Source organism: Hyperolius riggenbachi, chromosome 4 (assembly GCF_040937935.1).
Source record: "Hyperolius riggenbachi isolate aHypRig1 chromosome 4, aHypRig1.pri, whole genome shotgun sequence".
Lineage (NCBI taxonomy): Eukaryota > Metazoa > Chordata > Amphibia > Anura > Hyperoliidae > Hyperolius > Hyperolius riggenbachi.
Window position 1 is genome coordinate 268,095,616 of NC_090649.1, and position 16,716 is coordinate 268,112,331.

The window sequence follows — 16,716 nt, forward strand, 5'->3', positions numbered from 1 at the left end:
CAGTTTCCATATTCATTCAGGTGTGCTTTACCTGAGATATTGCACCAATTTAAACATACGGTATCTTAAAGTAGACCTGAACTCTTGCACAGGACTGAAGAAACACAGAGAAATGCACCCTGTATGTATTTAAAGAGTTTAGCCTGGTAAATTCCTCCTCATTTGTGACTAATCACAAGTTGTAATCTGATCTCCCCCCCCCGGGTAGCATGACTGCCTTTGGCAGATAAGGCCATTTGATAGCACAGAAGGTTAACAATATGTCTGCTTCCATGAATCAGGAAGTAGAAACAGTGCAATCTATTTTAGGATTTTTTTTATCAGCTGTAACAAAGAAATGTTTTTTGGTTTAATGGTCATTATGCTGTTGCAGATCTTTTGGAGCAGAGATGAAGTTCTGAGTTCAGGTCCGCTTTGAAGTAGCACAAAAAAAAACATACAATGCTATATGTTTAAATCAGGTGATTTTGGGTTACACAACAATGGTTCCCACATCTTTGAAACGATGAAGCACAAAGCACAGTAGCACCAATAAGGAATTCAGATGTTGCCTCATAAAGGGCAATCTCCTTGTCAGAAATAATCAACTCTATTTATCTAGGTTGGGATTTATGGAAGAGAAAAATGACAGGCTGCAAGCAGAAATGCTACTGTGTGTAAAGCACCCCAAAGCCAAATGTGTGGAGCGGTCATTAATAAATACAAATTCTTTCCTGTAATAGGCTGGCTTTTGTTGTTCGATCTCAACCTAACCTGAATACAGGCAGAAAAAAAAACTAAAAAAAAAAACGACAGCAGCAGACTACAGCTTCATATGCAAAGCACTGTGTGTGCTTCTTGAACAGAAGGTGTTTGCAGGTGGTCTTCCATATTTTGGAAAAAAGCGACACTTAAAATGCATTATTAGTACAGTAGTGAATGTCATGAAGTCATTCCTCTAGGCAATTATAAAAAAAGGTTCAGGATGCATGCGATTTCCAACACACACATAGCTTCTAATATTTCAGTGTCATGTAATTCAAACTGTGTTGTTTCAGGCTGGTTGGCATTTATCAGTGCAGGACATGCATATAGGTGTCAGCACCTTTACTGGACTACTGGACATGCCATTTGTAAACTAGATGGCCATACCGACATACTTTTGTCACCCCAAACAAGCATCGTTTTAGGCGTCAATGTGGACAGATATTTTTTTAAAGGCAATTAAACTTCAAAATATTTGTGTATTGAATGCATCTTTCCAGGGTTTCAGTGATTCAGCCAGCTTTAAACCAACGCGGTCAGCTTACTGGAGTGACCTTGCACGGGTACACAATCTAATGTCCTATGCCAGCAGCCAGAGGGGAACAGTTGAATTAGTGTAATGAGAGGCCAATAGGCCACTCTGTTAAAGCAGTCAATTAGTTGCTGGGACATGTAGTTCCAAGGGATCATCATTGGCCAGATAAAGTTTTGCCCCACCTGGCGCATTCCCCCCATGATGGGCATTTAGTCTCTAGTTAGCTACTCTGATGGGTGCGATTGTCGAACTGCTCTCATGTTAGGACTTTGCTTGACATCTGACCTAGTGTTTGATTACCACCTGGACTGACCTTGCTTGAGCAACTAGACCAGCAATAGCTGGAAGCAGAATTACATCTGTAAAAACGTAATTTGTGATTGCAATGGGTTACCACACTTTCGTTTCCACCTTTGTTTGGCACCATACCATAGGAACTGCGGTAACTTGACATTCGTCACAGAAGCAGCAGGCACAGAGGGAAATCACAGACGTCTTAAAACTTTAAAGCGGATCCGAGATGAAAAACTAACTAGGGAAGTTAGAATCATAGGCATGCAGTATTTTGCCTTCAATCCCACATAAGGCCTGTGAGTAACCAAGAGCTGGGACGATGTATAAAGTCTCAAGAGGCTGCGCAGGGACACGCCACCTTTCAATACAACTATGACTGCAAATACATACTACGCAAAAACAAGTAAAACCTACAAAGCAACCTATGGAAACAAAATGTCTTAAACGCTAAAATTATTCAACTGCGCTTTACTTTAATCACTGGATGTGATACTGAAACTGCCCGTCTGACTTTAACCTTATAAAAGAAACAGTTTAGCATATACATAATTTCCCCAGAGATCTGTAGCTGCTGTGCCTTTACGCAGGTATAAACAAGTTACAAATATGGAAACTTAACATTTCCGTAGTCTTTCCTTTTAAATTTGTAATCTGTGAAGTTCCAAATTTAGACCAACTCTCTGCTGAATTAATTAACCCCAACTGCTTTTGATTGCCTTGGAAAGGCTGATTCACCATAGTGAGAATACAAATGATTAGTCCCTTGATTAACCTTGAAGTGAGACTGATAATGAGGTAAAAATTGTTGCATTTTGCAGAACAGCAGAAAGATGAAAATGCTCCATCCCCATCCCAAGGTATTTATATTTTCTTGATACAACTTAAACAGAGACATTTCAAAAACAAATGCATCCTGTCAAGATAACATCAAACACTGCATACCAATGCTGCTTCACTTCAGAAATGTGGGCTCCTAGGATTTTTAGAAGCTTGACCTCTTGGAAGGAATTGCATTGAATGGACCTTATTAAAGCAGCTGATCTAGTTACACATCAAGAAAATTCTACCTTTCAGTCTTTTCTACAGCACTGGGGAAATGGAAAGGAGAGTCTGACTGGTTCTCACACAAAAAGAGCAATTGTTCTGTCAGATGCTTTGATAACTAGAGCTCAATGTATCAAAAAAAGGAATTTAGTAGCTATACAAGAAATAATCCTAGTGACTCAGTTACAAGATAAAATACACACATATCCCATTTGTGATGTACTGTGTATAGATTAGTATTCCTTTGTAAGTTCAATGATTACGCATCTAAAATCAATCCCTGCACTATTCAGTTAAACTACACTTTATTAGAATAATTACTATAAATACAGCTAGAGTCATCAGCAAAGCTATGAAGTGGCTGCTGTTTGGAGCCTGCGCCCTTGTTCACACCACACTAGTGATTAAAAGCTGTTGGTACATGGGTGAACCCTGGTGCACACTCCTAATACTTTTTATTTGGGTCCTGCTCTTTCCCCTTTAGTAAGTTAAATGGCGATCATATTGCTTTTGAAAAGTTTAAGCGGAGGTGGATGTAGTAAACCTTCATCCACCAGTCAAAATGGCACATGGCACTCACTGTTGATTGGTGCACGTATGAACGGCAATGCCTGTCAAACATTTCTGTTTCTCCCCTATCAACCAATGGGCCCCATTGTAAGATGAAACCTGAACTTCCAAGAGAAATGTGAGAAATATATTTGATGCCATCAGGTATATGTTGTGTGCGGTTTGCTCAACATTTACCCAGTCTGCCAGCACAAGACTGGGCGTTCTTTGCAAATCTGACAACCCTTAAATATGCATTTTGGCCATCTGTTGTGCATATTTGAGCACAAAATTATGTCTCTCAGAACAATGATGTATGAAGTCATATGCCTTCTGAAACAGCCCTATCCAAACTGAAAGACTACAGATTAAACAAAAAGATTTTTAAACCAGTCTAAGTGATAGGATGCCAGTTGGCTGGTTATAAAAGGCACTGCCAAAGACATAAGATAGTCACTCATTCAAAACAGTCGGATCAGGTAAGAACTCACTCAAGAATAAAGCTACATACAGACTTGCAGATTTTGCCATTTAAAATGATCATTGCGATTGCTTTCCCCGACACTCTGCTTTCAGTCAGGGACCATCCATGCTTACTTGGCAACATATGCAGATCTGTGGAGAGAAGTGGGGGAAAAAGTGGGAGGTGCCTGAGGACAAAAGCAACTGGCCAAAAGTCTCTAGTTTGGCTCATGTCCAGACATAAAACCGCCAGCTGATATAACGAACAAATGAACTTTCTAACGCTCAAAAGCTAGTTATCTGTACCTTTTGTATCAGCAGTATGATTAAAATAACGACAGCTTGCATTGTATTAAATAGTTTTTCTTTTCATCATGAAGAGTGAAATTTGGCTATGTTTTATGCATAAAGAATTCAAGCACAAGTAATTAGATGCACAAGTGTTGTTCAAGCTCGATGTGGTTTTGACTTCAACAAACTTATTATAACACAAAGTAAACTGATTACCATAGGGACATCTCAGTTTTTGTTTTTATTTTGTTTTTTGCTTGAATTTGTTTTCAACAGGAGCCTTCTGGACGCAGCTTGGAAAAACCCAGGAAAGAACAAGCCGCATAAATTTGCAGTCAAAACATAATACATAGGAACAGTCATGGTTATAATGAAGTTGTATAAATAGATGACCACAAAAAGCTTGTTTTATGTATTGTGCATCTTTAGTATATTCCTATATATTGTGCATCTTTAGTATATTCCCAAACTCAGATAATAGGGTTGAATTGAACCCTAGGGAGGAAGTGAACCTGCAGTGAAATAAACTTATGAGATAATAAATAGTACGGATGGTAAGAGGAACATTAGTAATATAGAATATAGAACATTAATATATATTTTTATTTTCAGTTTTATGGCTTTGTTTTTAAGATTGCATTCAGGCTGTCACCGTTTAGAATCTACACACGCAACCGACATTCAAACAAATCTAATGTTAAAAATAGGGTGCGCTTCCTCTGGAATCCACTTGTGGTTAATTCAGTTGATGGATTTGGAAAGGCACACACCTGTGTAACGATCGGTGAAGCACAGAGAGGATCTGATTACCGGTGATCTGCAGTATCACTGGGAATACAGATGTATACCAGACTATAAGTGATCTGCAGTATCACCGATAATCCGATATACTAGCTAACCTCTGTTCACCTGAGTAGAGTGTAGTGTTTGGTGTGACAGCAACACTTTGAGGACTAGACCTCAGTGCAGCAAGGAGTACTGCACAGATTCCTTCCGCAGACCTGAGCTCTCCAAGACGGGAGGAGTCAGACTGACAGTAGGAAGGAAGTCTGAAAGTGACCCTCAGGAGGAAGGGTCGCTAACAGAGCGAGGAACCGCCTCTAAGGGTGAGGTCGGTTCTCGAGGTCGGACAAGCCAGATCGTACACACATGGACAGATACAGTACAGGATCAGAAGACAAAGGCGGAGTCAAAGTACAGGCAGGGTTCGGCAACGGGGTATCAGATATATCGAGGTACAGAATCAGGAGGCTGAGGCGGAGTCTAGGAACGAGCCGGGGTTCGGCAACAGAGTATCAGAAATATCGAGGTACAAAATCAAAGTTCAGGAGGGTAGTCAAGGCAGGCAAAGGTCATAACAGATAATCACAATCAAACTAGTACTTTAGCTGTCAACAGAATCTAGCTAAGTGTAGGATTACAGCTCCAGCTGGTCCCGGCACACTTGCGGATCTGACTACGGATCTGGGTGCTCCCACGTATGTGATCGCAACGCCAGACAAAGAGCAAGTGAACAGCCAGCAGTATATATACACACACAAGGACCTTTCCAGGACCTCCCTAATTGCTGGACCAATGAGGAGTTGTGGAAAATGTCAGCTGACCCGCCTGATCAGCTGACTCACTTCTGGCTGTTATTTAAACTCAGCCTCTGTGCGCGCGCGTGTGTGTGTCACTCTGAGCCTTGGTGGACTATCAGTCCCAGCCACACCAGTACTGTCTTGCAATGTATCATGTGAACCGCTCGCGGGGGCCGCCTCTAATGCGGATTCCGCCGTTCTCAATGCGGATTCCGCCGTTCCCAATGCGGATTCCGCCGCTCTGCCTAAGCGGCATGCGGCGGTTTTCCCGCATTGTGACGCCCTGCTGGACGCGGAAACAGCCGCCTCACTATGAGAGACGGCGGCTTTTCCGCGTTTCCTCACAGTACCCCCCCCCCCCCGAGGAGTGAACTCCGGACGACTCCCACCAGGTTTCTCGGGATGTAAGGCATGAAATTCCCTCCTTAATTCGTCTGCATGCATGCATGCGTGTCCCCGGTACCCATTGCCTCTCCTCAATGCTGTACCCTTTCCAGTGTACGAGATATTGTACCGAGTTTTGTACAGAGCGTGAATCTAGAATCTTTTCCACCTCATTTTCGGGTTGGGCATCTATCAAGACAGGAGGAGGAGTAGGACCCACCTGGACTGCTGGTTTAAGAAGGGATACGTGGAAGGACCTTACCCCCCGCATGCTAGTGGGAAGATCAACGGTGTAAGTAACATCGTTGATTTTCTTGACAACCGGGAATGGACCCACAAACCTGGGACCAAGCTTATTAGAAGGTTGTCTTAGGGTCAAGTGACGTGTGGACACCCAGACCAAGTCACCTGGTCGGAACTTCCACTCCAGCGACCGTCTTTTGTCAGCTTGACCCTTCTGACTCAGAAAGGCCTTCTCCAGATTACTTCTTACCGTCCCCCAAAGGTCCTTAAATGACCTTTGCCAGGCCTCCAGGGCTGGGAACGGAGTGGAGGCTATAGGTAATGGGGAAAATTTGGGTGATCTCCCCGTCACCACCTGAAAAGGAGAGAATCCGGAGGACGAGTTTTTTTAAATTATTTTGGGCAAATTCTGCGAAGGGCAGGAATCTGACCCAATCGTCCTGCGCCTCTGCCACATAACACCTTAAAAACTGCTCTAAAGACTGATTTATCCTCTCAGTCTGGCCATTGGTCTGTGGGTGATAGCCAGATGAGAAAGACAGCTTTATGCCCATGAGGTGGCAAAAAGCTTTCCAAAATCGTGAGACAAATTGGACTCCCCTGTCTGAAACTATGTCTTCGGGAATGCCGTGTAAACGGAAGACATGAGTGATAAACAACTCGGCCAATTCCTGAGCCGAGGGGAGTCCTTTCAAAGGCACAAAGTGGGCCATTTTGCTAAAGCGGTCGACTATCACCCAAATGACCGCCATACCTTCAGACCTGGGGAGCTCACCCACAAAATCCATGGACAGGTGGGTCCACGGCTCACTTGGGGTGGGCAAAGGCTGCAAAGTACCGACAGGTGCCAGCCGGGAGGGTTTACTCTTGGCACATATCACACACTCTTTCACATATTCCTTGCAATCCGCTGCCAAGGAAGGCCACCAGGCGCATCTGGCTACCAGATCCTGTGTTCTAGATGCCCCAGGATGCCCTGCATTCTTATGCGCATGGAACATCTCAAGAACCTGAAGGCGAAATGGCAGAGGAACGAACAGGACCCCTGCGGGCTTCCCTTCCGGGATGTCCTGCTGAAAGGGAGCCAACGTCTCCCTCCAATCCTCCCAAGTTCCAGTGGCTGCCAGTATAAATCTCTGGGGAATAATGGTCTCTGGAACGGAGGGCTGTGCTGTCTCTGACTCAAAACATCTGGATAAAGCATCCGCCTTAACATTCTTGCTCCCTGGGGTGTACGTAATAATGAAACTGAACCTGGAGAAGAACAACGACCATCGAGCCTGACGAGGGCTCAACCTCTTAGCCCCCTCGATGTACTCTAGGTTTTTGTGATCGGTGTAAACCGTGATGGTATGCTCAGCTCCCTCTAACCAATGTCGCCATTCCTCGAAAGCCAATTTAATGGCCAGGAGCTCCCTGTTGCCAATATCGTAATTCCTCTCTGCAGGGGAGAACCTGCGAGAGAAATAAGCACACGGGTGCATTCTACCCTGCAAGCCCAACCTCCGAGGCATCCACCTCCACAATGAACGGGAAAGACGTATCCACATGTCTGAGGATGGGTGCTGAACAGAATAGACCCTTCAGGGTGGCAAAAGCATGTAAAGCCTCAGGAGACCAGTGATTGGTATCTGCCCCCTTCTTAGTGAGGCTGGTAAGGGGAGCAATGACCGTGGAGTACCCCTTTATAAACCTTCTATAATAGTTGGCGAAGCCAAGAAAGCGCTGAAGGGATTTCAACCCAACCGGCTGTGGCCACTCCAGAACAGCGGAGACCTTGGCAGGATCCATAGACAGGCCCGTGGTGGAAATGATGTACCCCAAGAAAGCGACAGATGTTACTTCAAAGATGCACTTTTCAAGCTTTGCGTATAACGAGTTTTGCCTTAACTGATTCAAAACAAACCTCACATGGTTTCTATGTTCAGCGAGGTTGTTGGAGAAGATAAGAATATCATCAAGATAAACTAGAAAAAATCTCCCCAACACCTCCCGGAATACCTCGTTAATGAGTTCCTGGAAAACGGCCGGAGCATTACATAGCCTGAAGGGCATCACCAGGTACTCATAATGCCCATCTGGTGTATTAAAGGCCATCTTTCACTCATCGCCCTTTCTTATACGTATCAGATTGTACGCGCCCCGCAAATCTAGCTTAGAAAAGATCTTAGCGTCTGTAATCTGTGTGAACAAATCGTCTATCAGTGGCAGCGGATAGCGATTTTTTACTGTAATCTTGTTAAGACCGCGATAGTCGATGCAGGGTCGCAGACCTCCGTCTTTCTTTTTAACAAAAAAGAAACCTGCTCCAGCAGGCGACCGGGACGGGCGAATGAAACCCTTGGCCAAATTTTCACGGATGTACTCCTGCATGGCCAATTTTTCGGGCCCTGACAGATTGTACAAATGACCCCGGGGAGGTACACAACCTGAACGGAGATCGATGGGACAATCGAAAGGGCGATGTGGGGGCAATTTGTCTGCTGCCTTGGGACAAACCACGTCGGAAAATTCAGAGTACTGGTCTGGTACCCCTCCCACCTGAATTCTGGTTTGCCCTAAGGTCAACTTCCCCAAACACCGCTGAAAACAACGAGGTGACCAAGTAGTTAACTGACCCGTGGCCCAGTCTATTTGAGGTGAATGGAGTTGCAACCACGGCATGCCTAGGATAATAGTGGAGGTAGACATGTGCAAAACAAAAAACGACAATTGTTCCCCATGCAGTACCCCTATGGTGACCTTCACCTTCGGAGTCTGTGACAGAGCACGATTCCGTTGCAGAGGGGAATCGTCTACTGCCGTGACCTGAATGGGGGGTCTCACAGGAGTGAGAGGAATACCCAACTCCTGAGCAAACTTAAAGTTCATAAAATTGGCCGCTGAGCCCGAATCAATAAAAGCCTCAGTGGCCACAGATTTATTCTCCCATGTAATTGTACAGGGGAGAAGCAATTTCTTTTCTTTAAGGGGTGAAAATGGTGTGCCTAGGGTGTCACCCCCCACTACTCCTAGGCAAACTCGTTTCCCGACTTGTTTGGGCAGTTTCGCACCCTATGCCCTGCTTCTGCACAGTATAGGCACAGTTGTTCCGTCATTCTCCGCCTTCGCTCCACCTGGGTCAATTTCGATCCACCAATCTGCATTGGTTCGGGTGGAGGCAAGGCCGGAGGAGATGAGACAGACGGAGATGGCGTTACTAAGGGTGCAGCGGAGGGTGCCGCATAGGATGTCACCCTGACACGGTGACTGCCCCAAATCTGCCTCTGATGGCGTCATCGACGGGCGACTCGAATGGCCGATGTGATGGCCTCATCGACTGACCTGGGCTCGGGCAAAGTTAACATTAAATCGGAGACCTCCTCCGACAACCCAGACAAGAAGTAATCCATCAGGGCAAAATTGTCAAATCTGGCAGTGACTGACCATCTGCGAAATTCTGCCGCGTAATCCTCGACTGAGCCCCTGCCTTGTCGCAAAAGTTTGAGCTTCCGCTCAGAGGTTGCCGCAAGGTCAGGGTCGTCGTATATCACTGCCATGGCCTTAACTCTCTACTGAGGTCAGAGCTGTATCAGTGGGAGGCAGATTGTATGCCCAGGTCTGGGAGTCGCCAGTTAACAATGTTTTAATAAAAATGACCCGTTGGGTCTCAGTCCCCGAGGATCGGGGTCTCAACTCGAAGTATGACAACACTCTACTCTTAAAATTCCGGAAGTCAGACTTGTGGCCGGAAAATTTATCTGGTACGGGCATCCGTTTGTCATCACTATGAGGGGATCGCACCGAATCAACTGACGTCTGAAGGGTTTGCACAGAGCCCATTAGGGCATCAATTAAAGCTTTGTGCTGGCCCAGTGCTTGCTGGATAGTATCCACCGAAGTGGCAAGCACAGTCAGAGGGTCAGCGCGTGCGTCCATCTGTTTATTGGTCTGGCGTTCTGTAACGATCGGTGAAGCACAGAGAGGATCTGATTACCGGTGATCTGCAGTATCACTGGGAATACAGATGTATACCAGACTATAAGTGATCTGCAGTATCACCGATAATCCGATATACTAGCTAACCTCTGTTCACCTGAGTAGAGTGTAGTGTTTGGTGTGACAGTAACACTTTGAGGACTAGGCCTCAGTGCAGCAAGGAGTACTGCACAGATTCCTTCCGCAGACCTGAGCTCTCCAAGACGGGAGGAGTCAGACTGACAGTAGGAAGGAAGTCTGAAAGTGACCCTCAGGAGGAAGGGTCGCTAACAGAGCGAGGAACCGCCTCTAAGGGTGAGGTCGGTTCTCAAGGTCGGACAAGCCAGATCGTACACACACGGACAGATACAGTACAGGATCAGAAGACAAAGGCGGATTCAAAGTACAGGCAGGGTTCGGCAACGGGGTATCAGATATATCGAGGTACAGAATCAGGAGGCTGAGGCGGAGTCTAGGAACGAGCCGGGGTTCGGCAACAGAGTATCAGAAATATCGAGGTACAAGATCAGAGTTCAGGAGGGTAGTCAAGGCAGGCAAAGGTCATAACAGATAATCACAATCAAACTAGTACTTTAGCTATCAACAGAATCTAGCTAAGTGTAGGATTACAGCTCCAGCTGGTCCCGGCACACTTGCGGATCTGACTACGGATCTGGGTGCTCCCACGTATGTGATCGCAACGCCAGACAAAGAGCAAGTGAACAGCCAGCAGTATATATACACACACAAGGACCTTTCCAGGACCTCCCTAATTGCTGGACCAATGAGGAGTTGTGGAAAATGTCAGCTGACCCGCCTGATCAGCTGACTCACTTCTGGCTGTTATTTAAACTCAGCCTCTGTGCGCGCGCGTGTGTGTGTCACTCTGAGCCTTGGTGGACTATCAGTCCCAGCCACACCAGTACTGTCTTGCAATGTATCATGTGAACCGCTCGCGGGGGCCGCCTCTAATGCGGATTCCGCCGTTCTCAATGCGGATTCCGCCGTTCCCAATGCGGATTCCGCCGCTCTGCCTAAGCGGCATGCGGCGGTTTTCCCGCATTGTGACGCCCTGCTGGACGCGGAAACAGCCGCCTCACTATGAGAGACGGCGGCTTTTCCGCGTTTCCTCACAGTACCCCCCCCCCCCGAGGAGTGAACTCCGGACGACTCCCACCAGGTTTCTCGGGATGTAAGGCATGAAATTCCCTCCTTAATTCGTCTGCATGCATGCATGCGTGTCCCCGGTACCCATTGCCTCTCCTCAATGCTGTACCCTTTCCAGTGTACGAGATATTGTACCGAGTTTTGTACAGAGCGTGAATCTAGAATCTTTTCCACCTCATTTTCGGGTTGGGCATCTATCAAGACAGGAGGAGGAGTAGGACCCACCTGGACTGCTGGTTTAAGAAGGGATACGTGGAAGGACCTTACCCCCCGCATGCTAGTGGGAAGATCAACGGTGTAAGTAACATCGTTGATTTTCTTGACAACCGGGAATGGACCCACAAACCTGGGACCAAGCTTATTAGAAGGTTGTCTTAGGGTCAAGTGACGTGTGGACACCCAGACCAAGTCACCTGGTCGGAACTTCCACTCCAGCGACCGTCTTTTGTCAGCTTGACCCTTCTGACTCAGAAAGGCCCTAATTGCTGGACCAATGAGAGTTGTGGAAAATGTCAGCTGACCCGCCTGATCAGCTGACTCACTTCTGGCTGTTATTTAAACTCAGCCTCTGTGCGCGCGCGCGTGTGACTCTGAGCCTTGGTGGACTATCAGTCCCAGCCACACCAGTACTGCCTTGCAATGTATCATGTGAACCGCTCGCGGGGGCCGCCTCTAATGCGGATTCCGCCGTTCTCAATGCGGATTCTGCCGTTCCCAATGCGGATTCCGCCGCTCTGCCTAAGCGGCATGCGGCGGTTTTCCCGCGTTGTGACGCCCTGCTGGACGCGGAAACAGCCGCCTAACTATGAGAGACGGCGGCTTTTCCGCGTTTCCTCAGTCTGTCTGTATGAGATCCCACAGTTGACAAATTATGTCAGAGCACAAACTAGGCATAAAGTGAAAGGAATGGTCTGTTGACCCCCAAGACAGGATTGTCTCAAGGCACACATTTGGGTAAGGTTACAGAAATATTTCTGCTGTTTTAAAGGTGGCCGCCATCAACCCTAAGTGGAAGGTTCAAAACCACCAGGACCCTAGAGTTGGCTGGTCATCTAAACTGAGTGATCGGTGGAGAAGGGCCTTAGGGAGGTGACCAAGAACCTGATGGTCACTCTGTCAGAGCTCCAACGGTCCTCAGTGGAGAGAGGAGAACCTTCCAGAAGGACAACCATCCAGGAGAAGCCACTCCTTAGTAAAAAGGCTCATGGCAGCCCACCGGGAGTTTTCCAAAAGGCACCTGAAGGACTCTTAGACCATGAGAAAAAAAAATTCTGGCCTGATGAGACAAAGACTGAACGCTTTGGTGTGAATGCCAGGCGTCACGTTTGGAGGAAACCAGGCATCGCTCATCACCAGGCCAATACCATCCCTACAGTGAAGCATGGTGATGGAGGAATCATGCTGTAGGGATGCTTTTCAGTGGCAGGAACTGGGAGACTAGTCAGGATAAAGGATAGATAACTGCAGCAATGTATGGAGACATCCTGGCTGAAAACCCGATCCAGAGCGCTCTTGAACTCAGACTGGGGCGACGGTTCATCTTTCAGCAGTACAACCATCCTAAACATGCAGCCAAGATATCAAAGGAGTGGCTTCAGGAGAACTCTGTGAATGTCCTTGCGTGGACCAGCCAAAGCCCAGACTTTAATCTTATTGAACCTCTCTGGAGAGATCTTAAAATGGCTGTGCACCGAAACTTCCAATGCGACCTGATGGAGCTTGAGAGGTGATGCAAAGAGGAATGGGCAAAACTTACCAAGGATAGGTGTGCCAAGCTTGTGGCATCGTGTTAAAAACAAAAAAAGAACTTGAGGCTGTAATTGCTGCCAAAGGTGCATCAACAATGTTTTGAGTAAAGGCTGCAAATACTTATGTACATGTGATTTCTCATTTTATTCATTAATAAAATTTACCAAAACCTCAAGTAAACTTTTTTTCATGTTGTCATTATGGGGCGTTGTGTGTTGCATTCTGAGGAAAAAATGAATTTAATCCATTTTGGAATAAGGCTGTAACATAACAAAATGTGGAAAAAGTGATGCGCTGTATAAACACACACACACACACACACACACACACACACACACACACACACACACACACACACACGTGTTATTCAATCCCTATATATACCTTAAAGAGCAGTTTCACTTGAACATAACATGGCTCCCTGTGGTTCCATATCAAATTTAATTAAAGATGGACACAGTTTATCAGAATACATTTGTATTCCCAGTGCAGTCAGTGGATCCTCATTTGCTAATTGGGACATCTTTGGAGACGTGTTTCTTTCTGATGGAGGTCTTGCAGTGCATATCAATGTACAGCACAGTAAAGACCTTTCAACTTTGCTACTACAAGAGGGAAAGAGCGGTCATATAAATAGAGAAAGCCTGACACAACAGATTGCCAAATTAATGAGGTGTTACAAAGTAAGCGGGCTTCAAAATTTTTCTTCCAAAAAGCCTTTAAAAAATAGCTCCTGATGTATACATGTAAATTATTTTAAACTCATGAAAAGAAATAAGAAGACAGCAGAGCCAAGTTGTTTACAAACAGATACAGCCCCTTGCTTGTCTAACAATCAACACTGCTTAAAAATAAAAATTAATTTTCTTACCCTTTTTTGATGTTATCAGTTATGTCCTCTATTTTGAATAAAAGAACAGAGAAGCCCCATGGAAATCTGGTACAGGCTGAGCACCTCCAGGACATCTTGGACCGCACAAGTTCTTATAAACCAACATGTAGTCTTCCCAGTGTCGAAGTACTGCCAAATTCCTTAGGATCCTGTCCCCGGCTTCAAGTGCCCGTGCCATTCTGGTCTGTTTCTGTGCCACTTCTTGGCCGGGTAGGCATACTGACTGGCATAGCAGGAACCTCCCCATTTGTGGCTTCTGTCCCAGACATTAAACGTTTCCATTCTTTAGACTTTGGTTCCACCTTAGTGACTCGGAATCTTCCCACAGAGAGGACAGTGACTGCTCCCGGTCTGCTCTTCTTCAGCTCTTTATGTTTGTGGGACGCCTTCATTGGATTCCATCGTTTCTGAGCGCATCGGCTTCACACATTCCTGTCTGCCACCCCTCCAATAGTGTGAAGGTGGCAGGAGTGCTTCACAGGTGTGGGCATGGGTGACGTTGGGCTAAGAGGACTTGTAGGAGAATTTGGTGTTGGGCTTTTCGAGTGTGGAATAGTTGTGTGTACGTCAGCGGCCAGCCCTCCCTCCTCCGCAGCTGACAGACAAGAGCGGTGAGTGTCGGAGCCAGAGATGTCCCCAGCAGTGAGGTCGCTTCTGTGGTCCCTGCACCAGAGAGTGACCCGCAGCACTGCTGAGGCCTCAACAGTGGACCCTTTAGTGGCACCAAGCACCAGTCAAACCAGGGACCCATGCAGCAGCGGTGGCCCTCCGGAAGATCTCGCCTTTATATTGGTTCCTTTATTTTTCATCATGGGTCTGGTTGGGGTTTTGATTTGTCATATTCTTAAAGGACTTACGAGGCAAAAATCTGCCCCCAAAACGTAAAAAAAAGTTAACTACCTGCATGACTTTGTAAGGCACGGAGGACGCCGTTCGCTCCCTCCGTGCCGTTCCGCCTGGTCCCCTCTGCTCAATAGCCCCCCGAAAGGCTGCAACCCCACGGTCCGGGTCGGTATCTGCAGCCTGCATAAAGATGGCCGCCGGAGCTGGCCACGGCTGCGCAGTCTGCATAGCCGCTACTGCGGCTGCGCAGCTCTAGGGCCAACCCCCCGATCCACGTAACAGGCAGCAAAACTTCACAAAGGAATGCATTCTCTTGCTTAGTCACCTACACTGCACAGAGGTACCCAGGCAGTGTAGGTGACTAACCAAGAGAATGTATTCCTTTGGGAACTAAGACCCCGGGTTTTAACTTAGCTGTAGGGAACAGTGGTGCCTGGATGAGTGAATCTGTGAATGCATTTGTTTGAACATTTGCATGCAAGTGTGCAAAGGGTTCTTTTTTTTGCTATTTTTCTGGCTACACCCCCTTTAGCGCCTCCCTTTCCTGAATAACTTATTTAAATGTCCTAACTAGAGGCGATGTGCCTGTATATATGTGTTTTTTTTCTTTGTTACGGACCCTTGTGGCCAAGGTTTTAATCCAGTGCACTCCCTTCTTCCCAGTCAGTGTTTTTTGTCAGCATGCACACAGCTTATGCTGGTGTATTTGCATGGTGCACATGAATACATTACGTTCGCTCCCTTCCCTGCGATTGGTATGATGCGCTATCTGTCCCAGGAGAGGACGTCAGGATGTGTGCTCCTAATCCTTAGATAGGTTTGATGCAATTAATGTTTGCATGTCTGCACTATGCATGTTACAGGGCCAGAGTTAGGACACCTACTTTTACCTGGGTACTTCTGCGCAGTGTAGGTGACTAAGCAAGAGAATGCATTCCTTTGTGAACCAAGACCACGGCTTTTAACTTAGCTGTAGGGATAACAGTGGTGCCTGGATGAGTGAATCTGTGAATGCATTTGTTTGAATATTTGCATGCGAGTCTGCAAAGGTTTTTTTTCTTCCTTTTGCTATTTTTCTGGCCACACCCCCTTTAGCACCTCTCTTTCTCTAATAACGTATTTAAATGTCCTAACTACATGTGATGTGCCTGGATATATGTGTTTTTTTTTTACCCTTCACAAACTGTCACAGCCTGTGGGAAAATCCAAATAGTCCAAGCTGTTCTAAAGCATCCTAATTATCCGAATTGGCAACAGCTGTTTTAATCAATTAAACAAGTGGAAAACAGCAGCTCTCTGCAGTTGGTTTGTGGACAGTCATGGCTAAGACAAAGGAGCTCAGTCAGAACTTGCAGCTGTGCATTGTGGCTGCTAACAAGTCAGGAAAGCGATACAAGGCCATTTCTAAATGTTTTCAAGTTCCAGTGGCTACAATGCAAAGTATTATTAAAAAATACAAGATGTTCCGCACTGTGGAAATTCTCAAAGGACGTGGTCGGAAGCCAAACTTGACACCTGTGCTGGCCAGGAGGATAACGAGAGAGATGAAAAAGAATCCAAGGATCACCACCAAGGCCATCCTGGTGAATCTGGGCTCTGCTGGTGGCAATGTTTCAAGGCAGACAATCCAACGGACACTGAACACTGCTGGGTTCCACAGATGCAGAACAAGGAGGATGCCACTTCCCCAGATAAGGCACACAAAAGCTTGCTTTGCCTTTGCAAATTCTCATCTGGATGATGATCTTCTGTGTTATGGTAAGACGAAACAAAAATTGAATTGTTTGGTCACAATGATGTTTCCTTCATTTGGCATAAAGAAGGAGAAGCCTTCAACCCAAAGAACACCATCCCCACTGTCAAACATGGTGGTGGAAACCTAATGCTTTGGAGATGTTTTTCAGCTAATGAACCAGGAAACCTAATCATAGTAAACGGCACCATGAAAAAAAAGAGCAATAAATTAGGATTCTTAACAACAT

General features: G+C 46.2%; 1 protein-coding gene across 1 annotated transcript in view; it reads right to left on the reverse strand.

The window, feature by feature from the left end:
* Positions 1-16,716, reverse strand: part of PREP (prolyl endopeptidase) — a 216,675-nt gene that overhangs the window by 82,905 nt on the left and 117,054 nt on the right. The window lies entirely within an intron of this gene.